General features: G+C 44.7%; 2 non-coding genes and 24 pseudogenes across 2 annotated transcripts; all 26 read left to right on the forward strand.

The window, feature by feature from the left end:
• Positions 1–300: 300 nt before the first annotated feature.
• Positions 301–419, forward strand: LOC148857303 (5S ribosomal RNA; annotated as a pseudogene).
• A 359-nt stretch (positions 420–778) lies between these two features.
• On the forward strand, positions 779–897 carry LOC148857304 (5S ribosomal RNA; annotated as a pseudogene).
• A 358-nt stretch (positions 898–1,255) lies between these two features.
• Positions 1,256–1,374, forward strand: LOC148857305 (5S ribosomal RNA; annotated as a pseudogene).
• A 359-nt stretch (positions 1,375–1,733) lies between these two features.
• Positions 1,734–1,852, forward strand: LOC148857306 (5S ribosomal RNA; annotated as a pseudogene).
• Positions 1,853–2,211: 359 nt separating this feature from the next.
• LOC148857307 (5S ribosomal RNA) lies at positions 2,212–2,330 on the forward strand (annotated as a pseudogene).
• A 358-nt stretch (positions 2,331–2,688) lies between these two features.
• Positions 2,689–2,807, forward strand: LOC148857308 (5S ribosomal RNA; annotated as a pseudogene).
• Positions 2,808–3,165: 358 nt separating this feature from the next.
• On the forward strand, positions 3,166–3,284 carry LOC148857309 (5S ribosomal RNA; annotated as a pseudogene).
• A 359-nt stretch (positions 3,285–3,643) lies between these two features.
• LOC148857310 (5S ribosomal RNA) lies at positions 3,644–3,762 on the forward strand (annotated as a pseudogene).
• Positions 3,763–4,120: 358 nt separating this feature from the next.
• LOC148857311 (5S ribosomal RNA) lies at positions 4,121–4,239 on the forward strand (annotated as a pseudogene).
• Positions 4,240–4,596: 357 nt separating this feature from the next.
• On the forward strand, positions 4,597–4,715 carry LOC148857312 (5S ribosomal RNA; annotated as a pseudogene).
• A 359-nt stretch (positions 4,716–5,074) lies between these two features.
• Positions 5,075–5,193, forward strand: LOC148857313 (5S ribosomal RNA; annotated as a pseudogene).
• A 359-nt stretch (positions 5,194–5,552) lies between these two features.
• On the forward strand, positions 5,553–5,671 carry LOC148857314 (5S ribosomal RNA; annotated as a pseudogene).
• Positions 5,672–6,029: 358 nt separating this feature from the next.
• Positions 6,030–6,148, forward strand: LOC148857315 (5S ribosomal RNA; annotated as a pseudogene).
• Positions 6,149–6,507: 359 nt separating this feature from the next.
• Positions 6,508–6,626, forward strand: LOC148857316 (5S ribosomal RNA). The gene has a single exon (XR_016098077.1). It is a non-coding gene; the product is annotated as a 5S ribosomal RNA (ribosomal RNA).
• Positions 6,627–6,985: 359 nt separating this feature from the next.
• Positions 6,986–7,104, forward strand: LOC148857317 (5S ribosomal RNA; annotated as a pseudogene).
• Positions 7,105–7,463: 359 nt separating this feature from the next.
• Positions 7,464–7,582, forward strand: LOC148857318 (5S ribosomal RNA; annotated as a pseudogene).
• Positions 7,583–7,941: 359 nt separating this feature from the next.
• LOC148857319 (5S ribosomal RNA) lies at positions 7,942–8,060 on the forward strand (annotated as a pseudogene).
• Positions 8,061–8,418: 358 nt separating this feature from the next.
• LOC148857320 (5S ribosomal RNA) lies at positions 8,419–8,537 on the forward strand (annotated as a pseudogene).
• Positions 8,538–8,894: 357 nt separating this feature from the next.
• LOC148857321 (5S ribosomal RNA) lies at positions 8,895–9,013 on the forward strand (annotated as a pseudogene).
• Positions 9,014–9,372: 359 nt separating this feature from the next.
• Positions 9,373–9,491, forward strand: LOC148857322 (5S ribosomal RNA). Its single transcript, XR_016097146.1, has one exon. It is a non-coding gene; the product is annotated as a 5S ribosomal RNA (ribosomal RNA).
• A 359-nt stretch (positions 9,492–9,850) lies between these two features.
• On the forward strand, positions 9,851–9,969 carry LOC148857323 (5S ribosomal RNA; annotated as a pseudogene).
• Positions 9,970–10,327: 358 nt separating this feature from the next.
• Positions 10,328–10,446, forward strand: LOC148857324 (5S ribosomal RNA; annotated as a pseudogene).
• Positions 10,447–10,805: 359 nt separating this feature from the next.
• Positions 10,806–10,924, forward strand: LOC148857325 (5S ribosomal RNA; annotated as a pseudogene).
• Positions 10,925–11,282: 358 nt separating this feature from the next.
• On the forward strand, positions 11,283–11,401 carry LOC148857326 (5S ribosomal RNA; annotated as a pseudogene).
• A 359-nt stretch (positions 11,402–11,760) lies between these two features.
• LOC148857327 (5S ribosomal RNA) lies at positions 11,761–11,879 on the forward strand (annotated as a pseudogene).
• A 359-nt stretch (positions 11,880–12,238) lies between these two features.
• On the forward strand, positions 12,239–12,357 carry LOC148857328 (5S ribosomal RNA; annotated as a pseudogene).
• The last annotated feature ends 287 nt before the right edge of the window (positions 12,358–12,644 follow it).

A 12,644-nucleotide genomic window follows, 5' to 3' on the forward strand; every position in this document is an offset into this window, starting at 1 on the left:
GAGACAACTGGAAACAACGCGAAGGATTCTCGGACCATTTGCGGCACGACCGTCATTACTGAATGGGAACGGTGCAAAACCAGGCTTTTGGCATTCGTCGTGCATTGTGGGCGCCGCGATTGTATTGCATCTATCCGGGGCTGCGACAGATCTGGAAAGGAAAAACTCCGCTCACGTGGAAGCTTGTGTACGGTTACTAATGGAGGAAAGTTGCATACACCGTTTTTTCAATTCTGAAAGAATAAATGGGGGGGAGCAAGATAGTGAGTGCATAAAGATTTAAGCGAGCAAGAAGCAAACGGTTGCGATCATACCAGCACTAATGCACCGGATCCCTTCAGAACTCCGAAGTTAAGTGTGCTTGTGCGAGAGTAGTACTAGGATGGGTGACCTCCAGGGAAGTCCTCCTGTTGCACCCCAACTTTATTAATATTTTATTTTTGATATACTATTTGCAAATTCCATATGACGTTTCGGCGAGACAACTGGAAACAACGCGCCGGATAGTCGGACAATTTGTGGCACGATCGTCATTACTGAATGGGAACGGTGCAAAATCGGGCTTTTGGCATTCGTCGTGCATTGTGGGCCCCGCGATTGTATTTTATCTATCCATGGCTGCGGCAGATCTGGAAAGGAATAACTCCGCTCACGTGGGAGCTTGTGCACGTTTACCAAGGGAGGAAAGTTGCATACACCGTTTTTTCAAGTCTGAAAGAATTAATGGAGGGGAGCAAGATATTGAGTGCATAAAGATTTAAGCGAGGAAGAAGCAAACGGGTCCGATCATACCAGCACTAATCCACCGGATCCCATCAGAACTCCAAAGTTAAGTGTGCTTGGGCGAGAGTAGTATTAGGATGGCTGACATCTTGGGAAATCCTTGTGTTGCAACCCAATTTTATTAATATTTTATTTTTGATATACTATTTTAAATTTCAAATGTCGTTTCGGCAAGGCAACTGGAAACAACGGGCCGGATACTCGGACCATTTTCGGTACGATCGTCATTACTGAATGGGAACGGTGCGAAACCGGGCTTTTGGCATTCGTCGTGCATTGTGGTTCCCGCCATTGTATTGCATCTATCCATGGCTGTGGCAGATTTGGAAAGGAATAACTCCGCTCACGTGGGAGCTTGTGCATGGTTACTAATGGAGGAAAGTTGCATACACCGTTTTTTCAATTCTGAAAGAATAAATGGGGGGGAGCAAGATAGTGAGTGCATAAAGATTTAAGTGAGCAAGAAGCAAACGGTTGCGATCATACCAGCACTAATGCACCGGATCCCTTCAGAACTCCGAAGTTAAGTGTGCTGGTGCGAGAGTAGTACTAGGATGGGTGACCTCCAGGGAAGTCCTCCTGTTGCACCCCAATTTTATTAATATTTTATTTTTGATATACTATTTGCAAATTCCATATGACGTTTCGGCGAGACAACTGGAAAAAATGCGCCGGATAGTCGGACAATTTGTGGCACGATCGTCATTACTGAATGGGAACGGTGCAAAACCGGGCTTTCGGCATTCGTCGTGCATTGTGGGCCCCGTGATTGTATTGCATCTATCCATGGCTGCGGCAGATCTGGAAAGGAATAACTCCGCTCACGTGGGACCTTGTGCACGTTTACCAAGGGAGAAAAGTTGCATACACCGTGTTTTCAATTCTGAAAGAATTAATGGGGGGGAGCAAGATAGTGAGTGCAAAATGATTTAAGCGAGCAAGAAGCAAACGGTTGTTATCATACCAGCACTAATGCACCGAATCCCATCAGAACTCCGAAGTTAAGTGTGCTTGGGCGAGAGTAGTATTAGGATGGGTGACCTCCTGGGAAATCATCGTGTTGCAATCCAATTTTATTAATATTTTATTTTTGATATATTATTTGCAAATTCCATATGTCGTTTCGGCGAGACAACTGAAAACAACGCGCTGGATTCTCGGACCATTTGCGGCACGACCGTCATTACTGAATGGGAACGGTGCAAAACCAAGCGTTTGGCATTCATCGTGCATTGTGGTCGCCGCGATAGTATTGCATCTATCCGGGGCTGCGACAGATTTGGAAAGGAATAACTCCGCTCACGTTGGAGCTTGTGCACGTTTACCAAGGGAGGAAAGTTGCATAAACCGTTTTTTCAAGTCTGAAAGAATTAATGGGGGGGAGCAAGATAGTGAGTGCATAAAGATTTAAGCGAGCAAGAAACAAACATTTGCGATCATACCAGCAGTAATGCACCGGATCCCATCAGAACTCCGAAGTTAAGTGTGCTTGGGCGAGAGTAGTATTAGGATGGCTGACATCCTGGGAAATCCTTGTGTTGCAACCCAATTTTATTAATATTTTATTTTTGATATACTATTTTAAATTCCAAATGTCGTTTCGGCGAGACAACTGGAAACAACGGGCCGGATACTCGGACAATTTTCGGTACGATCGTCATTACTGAATGGGAACGGTGCGAAACCGGGCTTTTGGCATTCGTCGTGCATTGTGGGCGCCGGGATAGTATTGCATCTATCCGGGTCTGCGACAGATCTGGAAACGAATAACTCCGCTCACGTGGAAGCTTGTGCACGGTTACCAAGGGAGGAAAGTTGCATACACCATTTTTTCAAGTCTGAAATAATTAATGGGGGGGAGCAAGATAGTGAGTGCATAAAGATTTAAGCGAGCAAGAAGCAAACGGTTGTGATCATACCAGCACTAATGCACCGGATCCCATCAGAACTCTGAATTTAAATGTGCTTGGGCGAGAGTAGTATTATGATGGGTGACCTCGCGGGAAATCATCGTGTTGCAACCCAATTTTATTAATATTTTACTTTTGATATATTATTTGCAAATTCCATCTGTCGTTTCTGCGAGACAACTGGAAAAACGCGCCGGGTTCTCGGACCATTTGCGGCACGACCGTCATTACTGAATGGGAATGGTGCAAAACCGGGCTTTTGGCATTCGTCGTGCATTATGGGCCCCGCAATTGTATTGCATCTATCCGTGGCTGCGGCAGATCGGGAAAGGAATAATTCCGCTCACGTTGGAGCTTGTGCACGTTTACCTAGGGAGGAAAGTTGCATAAACCGTTTTTTCAAGTCTGAAAGAATTAATGGGGGGGAGCAAGATAGTGAGTGCATAAAGATTTAAGCGAGCAAGTAACAAACATTTGCGATCATACCAGCACTAATGCACCGGATCCCATCAGAACTCCGAAGTTAAGTGTGCTTTGGCGAATGTAGTATTATGATGGGTGACCTACTGGGAAATCATCGTGTTGCAACCCAATTTTATAAATATTTTATTTTTGATATATTATTTGCAAATTCCATATGTCCCTTCGGCGAGACAACTGGAAACAACGCACCGGATTCTCGGACCATTTGCGGCACGACTGTCATTACTAAATGGAAACGGTGCAAAACCGGGCTTTTGGCTATCGTCGTGCATTGTGGGCCTCACGATAGTATTGCATCAATCCGGGGCTGCGACAGATCTGGAAAGGAATAACTCCGCTGACGTGGAAGCTTGTGTACGGTTACCAACGGAGGAAAGTTGCATACACCGTTTTTTCAATTCTGAAAGAATTAATGGGGGGGAGCAAGATAGTGAGTGCATAAAGATTTAAACGAGCAAGAAGCAAACGGTTGTGATCATACCAGAACTAATGCACCGGATCCCATCAGAACTCTGAATTTAAATGTGCTTGGGCGAGAGTAGTATTACGATGGCTGACCTCCTGGGAAGTCCTTGTGTTGCACCCCAATTTTATTAATATTTTATCTTTGATATACTATTTGCAAATTCCATATGTCATTTCGGCCAGACAACAGGAAACAACGCGCTGGATTCTCGGACCATTTGCGGCACGATCCTCATTACTGAATGGGAACGGTGCAAAATCGGACTTTTGGCATTCGTCGTGCATTGTGGGCTCCGCGATAATATTGCTTCTATCCGGGCTGCGACAAATCTGGAAAGGAATAACTCCGCTGACGTGGAAGCTAGTGCACGGTTTCGAAGGGAGGAAAGTGGCATACACCATTTTTTCAAGTCTGAACTAATTAATGGGGGGGAGCAAGATAGTGAGTGCATAAAGATTTAAGCGAGCAAGAAGCAAACGGTTGTGATCATACCAGCACTAATGCACCGAATCCCATCAAAACTCCGAAGTTAAGTGTGCTTGGGCGAGAGTAGTATTAGGATGGGTGACCTCCTGGGAAATCATCGTGTTGCAACCCAATTTTATTAATATTTTATTTTTGATATATTATTTGCAAATTCCATCTGTCGTTTCGGCGAGACAACTGGAAAAACGCGCCGGGTTCTCGGACCATTTGCGGCACGACCGTCATTACTGAATGGGAATGGTGCAAAACCAAGCTTTTGGCATTCGTCGTGCATTGTGGGCGCCGCGATAGTATTGCATCTATCCGGGGCTGCGACAGATCTGGAAAGGAATAACTCCGCTCACGTGGAGGCTTGTGTACGGTTACTAAGGGAGGAAAGTTTCATACACCGTTTTTTCAAATCTGAAAGAATTAATGGGGGGAGCAAGATAGTGAGTGCATAATGATTTAAGCGAGCAAGAAACAAACATTTGCGATCATACCACCACTAATGCACCGGATCCCATCAGAATTCTGAAGTTAAGTGTGCTTGGGAGAGAGTCGTATTAGGAAGGGTGACCACCTGGGAAATCATCGTGTTGCAACCCAATTTTATTAATATTTTATTTTTGATATATTATTTGCAAATTCCATATGTCGTTTCGGCGAGACAACTGGAAACAACGCGAAGGATTCTCGAACCATTTGCGGCACGACCGTCATTACTGAATGGGAACGGTGCAAAACCAGGCTTTTGGCATTCGTCGTGCATTGTGGGCGCCGCGATTTTATTGCATCTATCCGGGGCTGCGACAGATCTGGAAAGGAAAAACTCCGCTCACGTGGAAGCTTGTGTACGGTTACTAATGGAGGAAAGTTGCATACACCGTTTTTTCAATTCTGAAAGAATAAATGGGGGGGAGCAAGATAGTGAGTGCATAAAGATTTAAGCGAGCAAGAAGCAAACGGTTGCGATCATACCAGCACTAATGCACCGGATCCCTTCAGAACTCCGAAGTTAAGTGTGCTTGTGCGAGAGTAGTACTAGGATGGGTGACCTCCAGGGAAGTCCTCCTGTTGCACCCCAACTTTATTAATATTTTATTTTTGATATACTATTTGCAAATTCCATATGACGTTTCGGCGAGACAACTGGAAACAACGCGCCGGATAGTCGGACAATTTGTGGCACGATCGTCATTACTGAATGGGAACGGTGCAAAATCGGGCTTTTGGCATTCGTCATGCATTGTGGGCCCCGCGATTGTATTTTATCTATCCATGGCTGCGGCAGATCTGGAAAGGAATAACTCCGCTCACGTGGGAGCTTGTGCACGTTTACCAAGGGAGGAAAGTTGCATACACCGTTTTTTCAAGTCTGAAAGAATTAATGGAGGGGAGCAAGATATTGAGTGCATAAAGATTTAAGCGAGGAAGAAGCAAACGGGTCCGATCATACCAGCACTAATCCACCGGATCCCATCAGAACTCCAAAGTTAAGTGTGCTTGGGCGAGAGTAGTATTAGGATGGCTGACATCTTGGGAAATCCTTGTGTTGCAACCCAATTTTATTAATATTTTATTTTTGATATACTATTTTAAATTTCAAATGTCGTTTCGGCAAGGCAACTGGAAACAACGGGCCGGATACTCGGACCATTTTCGGTACGATCGTCATTACTGAATGGGAACGGTGCGAAACCGGGCTTTTGGCATTCGTCGTGCATTGTGGTTCCCGCCATTGTATTGCATCTATCCATGGCTGTGGCAGATTTGGAAAGGAATAACTCCGCTCACGTGGGAGCTTGTGCATGGTTACTAATGGAGGAAAGTTGCATACACCGTTTTTTCAATTCTGAAAGAATAAATGGGGGGGAGCAAGATAGTGAGTGCATAAAGATTTAAGCGAGCAAGAAGCAAACGGTTGCGATCATACCAGCACTAATGCACCGGATCCCTTCAGAACTCCGAAGTTAAGTGTGCTTGTGCGAGAGTAGTACTAGGATGGGTGACCTCCAGGGAAGTCCTCCTGTTGCACCCCAATTTTATTAATATTTTATTTTTGATATATTATTTGCAAATTCCATATTACGTTTCGGCGAGACAACTGGAAACAATGCGCCGGATAGTCAGACAATTTGCGGCACGATCGTCATTACTGAATGGGAACGGTGCAAAACCGGGCTTTTGGCATTCGTCGTGCATTGTGGGCCCCGTGATTGTATTGCATCTATCCATGGCTGCGGCAGATCTGGAAAGGAATAACTCCGCTCACGTGGGACCTTGTGCACGTTTACCAAGGGAGAAAAGTTGCATACACCGTGTTTTCAATTCTGAAAGAATTAATGGGGGGGAGCAAGATAGTGAGTGCATAATGATTTAAGCGAGCAAGAAGAAAACGGTTGTTATCATACCAGCACTAATGCACCGGATCCCATCAGAACTCCGAAGTTAAGTGTGCTTGGGCGAAAGTAGTATTATGATGGGTGACCTCCTGGGAAATCATCGTGTTGCAACCCAATTTTATAAATATTTTATTTTTGATATATTATTTGCAAATTCCATATGTCCCTTCGGCGAGACAACTGGAAACAACGCACCGGATTCTCGGACCATTTGCGGCACGACTGTCATTACTAAATGGAAACGGTGCAAAACCGGGCTTTTGGCTATCGTCATGCATTGTTGGCCTCACGATAGTATTGCATCAATCCGGGGCTGCGACAGATCTGGAAAGGAATAACTCCGCTCACGTTGAAGCTTGTGTACGGTTACCAACGGAGGAAAGTTGCATACACCGTTTTTTCAATTCTGAAAGAATTAATGGGGGGGAGCAAGATAGTGAGTGCATAAAGATTTAAACGAGCAAGAAGCAAACGGTTGTGATCATACCAGCACTAATGCACCGGATCCCATCAGAACTCTGAATTTAAATGTGCTTGGGCGAGAGTAGTATTACGATGGGTGACCTCCTGGGAAGTCCTTGTGTTGCACCCCAATTTTATTAATATTTTATCTTTGATATACTATTTGCAAATTCCATATGTCGTTTCGGCCAGACAACAGGAAACAACGCGCTGGATTCTCGGACCATTTGCGGCACGATCGTCATTACTGAATGGGAACGGTGCAAAATCGGACTTTTGGCATTCGTCGTGCATTGTGGGCTCCGCGATAATATTGCTTCAATCTGGGCTGTGACAAATCTGGAAAGGAATAACTCCGCTGACGTGGAAGTTTGTGCACGGTTACGAAGGGAGGAAAGTTGCATACACCATTTTTTCAAGTCTGAAATAATTAATGGGGGGGGAGCAAGATAGTGAGTGCATAATGATTTAAGCGAGCAAGAAGCAAACGGTTGTTATCATACCAGCACTAATGCACCGGATCCCATCAGAACTCCAAAGTTAAGTGTGCTTGGGTGAAAGTAGTATTATGATGGGTGACCTCCTGGGAAATCATCGTGTTGCAACCCAATTTTATAAATATTTTATTTTTGATATATTATTTGCAAATTCCATATGTTCCTTCGGCGAGACAACTGGAAACAACGCACCGGATTCTCGGACCATTTGCGGCACGACTGTCATTACTAAATGGAAACGGTGCAAAACCGGGCTTTTGGCTATCGTCGTGCATTGTTGGCCTCACGATAGTATTGCATCAATCCGGGGCTGCGACAGATCTGGAAAGGAATAACTCCGCTCACGTGGAAGCTTGTGTACGGTTACCAACGGAGGAAAGTTGCATACACCGTTTTTTCAATTCTGAAAGAATTAATGGGGGGGAGCAAAATAGTGAGTGCATAAAGATTTAAACGAGCAAGAAGCAAACGGTTGTGATCATACCAGCACTAATGCACCGGATCCCATCAGAACTCTGAATTTAAATGTGCTTGGGCGAGAGTAGTATTACGATGGGTGACCTCCTGGGAAGTCCTTGTGTTGCACCCCAATTTTATTAATATTTTATCTTTGATATACTATTTGCAAATTCCATATGTCGTTTCGGCCAGACAACAGGAAACAACGCGCTGGATTCTCGGACCATTTGCGGCACGATCGTCATTACTGAATGGGAACGGTGCAAAATCGGACTTTTGGCATTCGTCGTGCATTGTGGGCTCCGCGATAATATTGCTTCTATCCGGGCTGCGACAAATCTGGAAAGGAATAACTCCGCTGACGTGGAAGCTTGTGCACGGTTACGAAGGGAGGAATGTTGCATACACCATTTTTTCAAGTCTGAAATAATTAATGGGGGGGAGCAAGATAGTGAGTGCATAAAGATTTAAGCGAGCAAGAAGCAAACGGTTGTGATCATACCAGCACTAATGCACCGAATCCCATCAAAACTCCGAAGTTAAGTGTGCTTGGGCGAGAGTAGTATTATGATGGGTGACCTCCTGGGAAATCATCGTGTTGCAACCCAATTTTATTAATATTTTATTTTTGATATATTATTTGCAAATTCCATCTGTCGTTTCAGCGAGACAATTGGAAAAACGCGCCGGGTTCTCGGACCATTTGCGGCACGACCGTCATTACTGAATGGGAACGGTGCAAAACCAAGCTTTTGGCATTCGTCGTGCATTGTGGGCGCCGCGATAGTATTGCATCTATCCGGGGCTGCGACAGATCTGGAAAGGAATAACTCCGCTCACGTGGAGGCTTGTGTACGGTTACTAAGGGAGGAAAGTTTCATACACCGTTTTTTCAAATCTGAAAGAATTAATGGGGGGAGCAAGATAGTGAGTGCATAATGATTTAAGCGAGCAAGAAACAAACATTTGCGATCATACCACCACTAATGCACCGGATCCCATCAGAATTCTGAAGTTAAGTGTGCTTGGGAGAGAGTCGTATTAGGAAGGGTGACTACCTGGGAAATCATCGTGTTGCAACCCAATTTTATTAATATTTTATTTTTGATATATTATTTGCAAATTCCATATGTCGTTTCGGCGAGACAACTGAAAACAACGCGAAGGATTCTCGGACCATTTGCGGCACGACCGTCATTACTGAATGGGAACGGTGCAAAACCAGGCTTTTGGCATTCGTCGTGCATTGTGGGCGCCGCGATTGTATTGCATCTATCCGGGGCTGCGACAGATCTGGAAAGGAAAAACTCCGCTCACGTGGAAGCTTGTGTACGGTTACTAATGGAGGAAAGTTGCATACACCGTTTTTTCAATTCTGAAAGAATAAATGGGGGGGAGCAAGATAGTGAGTGCATAAAGATTTAAGCGAGCAAGAAGCAAACGGTTGCGATCATACCAGCACTAATGCACCGGATCCCATCAGAACTCCGAAGTTAAGTGTGCTTGGGCGAAAGTAGTATTATGATGGGTGACCTCCTGGGAAATCATCGTGTTGCAACCCAATTTTATAAATATTTTATTTTTGATATATTATTTGCAAATTCCATATGTCCCTTCGGCGAGACAACTGGAAACAACGCACCGGATTCTCGGACCATTTGCGGCACGACTGTCATTACTAAATGGAAACGGTGCAAAACCGGGCTTTTGGCTATCGTCATGCATTGTTGGCCTCACGATAGTATTGCATCAATCCGGGGCTGCGACAGATCTGGAAAGGAATAACTCCGCTCACGTTGAAGCTTGTGTACGGTTACCAACGGAGGAAAGTTGCATACACCGTTTTTTCAATTCTGAAAGAATTAATGGGGGGGAGCAAGATAGTGAGTGCATAAAGATTTAAACGAGCAAGAAGCAAACGGTTGTGATCATACCAGCACTAATGCACCGGATCCCATCAGAACTCTGAATTTAAATGTGCTTGGGCGAGAGTAGTATTACGATGGGTGACCTCCTGGGAAGTCCTTGTGTTGCACCCCAATTTTATTAATATTTTATCTTTGATATACTATTTGCAAATTCCATATGTCGTTTCGGCCAGACAACAGGAAACAACGCGCTGGATTCTCGGACCATTTGCGGCACGATCGTCATTACTGAATGGGAACGGTGCAAAATCGGACTTTTGGCATTCGTCGTGCATTGTGGGCTCCGCGATAATATTGCTTCAATCTGGGCTGTGACAAATCTGGAAAGGAATAACTCCGCTGACGTGGAAGTTTGTGCACGGTTACGAAGGGAGGAAAGTTGCATACACCATTTTTTCAAGTCTGAAATAATTAATGGGGGGGAGCAAGATAGTGAGTGCATAAAGATTTAAGCGAGCAAGAAGCAAACGGTTGTGATCATACCAGCACTAATGCACCGAATCCCATCAAAACTCCGAAGTTAAGTGTGCTTGGGCGAGAATAGTATTATGATGGGTGACCTCCTGGGAAATCATCGTGTTGCAACCCAATTTTATTAATATTTTATTTTTGATATATTATTTGCAAATTCCATATGACGTTTCGGCGAGACAAATGGAAACAACGCGCCGGATAGTCGGACAATTTGCGGCACGATCGTCATTACTGAATGGGAACGGTGCAAAACCGGGCTTTTGGCATTCGTCGTGCATTGTGGGCCCCGCAATTGTACTGCATCTATCCATGGCTGCGGTAGATCTGGAAAGGAATAACTCCGCTCACGTGGGACCTTGTGCACGTTTACCAAGGGAGGAAAGTTGCATACACCGTTTTTTCAAGTCTGAACGAATTAATGGAGGTGAGCAAGATATTGAGTGCATAAAGATTTAAGCGAGGAAGAAGCAAACGGGTCCGATCATACCAGCACTAATCCACCGGATCCCATCAGAACTCCAAAGTTTAGTGTGCTTGGGCGAGAGTAGTATTAGGATGGCTGACATCTTGGGAAATCCTTGTGTTGCAACCCAATTTTATTAATATTTTATTTTTGATATACTATTTTAAATTTCAAATGTCATTTCGGCAAGGCAACTGGAAACAACGGGCCGGATACTCGGACCATTTTCGGTACGATCGTCATTACTGAATGGGAACGGTGCGAAACCGGGCTTTTGGCATTCGTCGTGCATTGTGGTTCCCGCCATTGTATTGCATCTATCCATGGCTGTGGCAGATTTGGAAAGGAATAACTCCGCTCACGTGGGAGCTTGTGCATGGTTACTAATGGAGGAAAGTTGCATACACCGTTTTTTCAATTCTGAAAGAATAAATGGGGGGGAGCAAGATAGTGAGTGCATAAAGATTTAAGCGAGCAAGAAGCAAACGGCTGCGATCATACCAGCACTAATGCACCGGATCCCTTCAGAACTCCGAAGTTAAGTGTGCTTGTGCGAGAGTAGTACTAGGATGGGTGACCTCCAGGGAAGTCCTCCTGTTGCACCCCAATTTTATTAATATTTTATTTTTGATATACTATTTGCAAATTCCATATTACGTTTCGGCGAGACAACTGGAAACAATGCGCCGGATAGTCGGACAATTTGCGGCACGATCGTCATTACTGAATGGGAACGGTGCAAAACCGGGCTTTTGGCATTCGTCGTGCATTGTGGGCCCCGTGATTGTATTGCATCTATCCATGGCTGCGGCAGATCTGGAAAGGAATAACTCCGCTCACGTGGGACCTTGTGCACGTTTACCAAGGGAGAAAAGTTGCATACACCGTGTTTTCAATTCTGAAAGAATTAATGGGGGGGAGCAAGATAGTGAGTGCATAATGATTTAAGCGAGCAAGAAGCAAACGGTTGTTATCATACCAGCACTAATGCACCGGATCCCATCAGAACTCCAAAGTTAAGTGTGCTTGGGCGAAAGTAGTATTATGATGGGTGACCTCCTGGGAAATCATCGTGTTGCAACCCAATTTTATAAATATTTTATTTTTGATATATTATTTGCAAATTCCATATGTTCCTTCGGCGAGACAACTGGAAACAACGCACCGGATTCTCGGACCATTTGCGGCACGACTGTCATTACTAAATGGAAACGGTGCAAAACCGGGCTTTTGGCTATCGTCGTGCATTGTTGGCCTCACGATAGTATTGCATCAATCCGGGGCTGCGACAGATCTGGAAAGGAATAACTCCGCTCACGTGGAAGCTTGTGTACGGTTACCAACGGAGGAAAGTTGCATACACCGTTTTTTCAATTCTGAAAGAATTAATGGGGGGGAGCAAGATAGTGAGTGCATAAAGATTTAAACGAGCAAGAAGCAAACGGTTGTGATCATACCAGCACTAATGCACCGGATCCCATCAGAACTCTGAATTTAAATGTGCTTGGGCGAGAGTAGTATTACGATGGGTGACCTCCTGGGAAGTCCTTGTGTTGCACCCCAATTTTATTAATATTTTATCTTTGATATACTATTTGCAAATTCCATATGTCGTTTCGGCCAGACAACAGGAAACAACGCGCTGGATTCTCGGACCATTTGCGGCACGATCGTCATTACTGAATGGGAACGGTGCAAAATCGGACTTTTGGCATTCGTCGTGCATTGTGGGCTCCGCGATAATATTGCTTCTATCCGGGCTGCGACAAATCTGGAAAGGAATAACTCCGCTGACGTGGAAGCTTGTGCACGGTTACGAAGGGAGGAATGTTGCATACACCATTTTTTC

The sequence above is a fragment of the Nelumbo lutea genome, chromosome 4 (assembly GCF_056320005.1).
Source record: "Nelumbo lutea isolate HS-2025 chromosome 4, American lotus-T2T, whole genome shotgun sequence".
In the NCBI taxonomy this organism is placed as follows: domain Eukaryota; kingdom Viridiplantae; phylum Streptophyta; class Magnoliopsida; order Proteales; family Nelumbonaceae; genus Nelumbo; species Nelumbo lutea.